The sequence below is a fragment of the Sinocyclocheilus anshuiensis genome, unplaced genomic scaffold (assembly GCF_001515605.1).
Source record: "Sinocyclocheilus anshuiensis isolate Anshui unplaced genomic scaffold, SAMN03320099.WGS_v1.1 scaffold1200, whole genome shotgun sequence".
Lineage (NCBI taxonomy): Eukaryota > Metazoa > Chordata > Actinopteri > Cypriniformes > Cyprinidae > Sinocyclocheilus > Sinocyclocheilus anshuiensis.
The window spans coordinates 286,966-287,336 of record NW_015542405.1 but is presented as its reverse complement, the minus strand read 5'-3'; the positions used below and the strand labels follow the sequence as shown (position 1 = coordinate 287,336).

At 26.7% G+C, this 371-nt stretch overlaps 1 protein-coding gene across 1 annotated transcript in view; it reads right to left on the bottom strand.

The window, feature by feature from the left end:
* The window catches only part of ankrd13c (ankyrin repeat domain 13C), a 21,949-nt gene that overhangs the window by 12,168 nt on the left and 9,410 nt on the right, over positions 1-371 (bottom strand). The gene's annotated exons all lie outside the window — the stretch shown is intronic.

Genomic DNA, 371 nt, shown 5'->3' with positions numbered 1-371 from the left:
CACATTGAAATATCGGAAATGTGTTTAAAAATCATATCACCGTTATTGAAAAAAATTATATTGTGATACATATTGATACTGAGTTATTGTCCAGCCCTATGAAATAGTATCAAAAGTATTGAAATATCAAAAGTACTGAAAATTTATCAAAATACTGATATATTATCAAAAGTACTGCATTAGTACCAAAAGTACTGAAATATTACGAAAATACTGAAATAGTATCAAAAGTACTGAAATTTTACACAAATACTGAAATAGTGTCGAGATGCTGAAATAGTACAGGTGCATCTCAATAAATTAGAATGTCGTGGAAAAGTTCATTTATTTCAGTAATTCAACTCAAATTGTGAAACTCGTGTATTAAATAA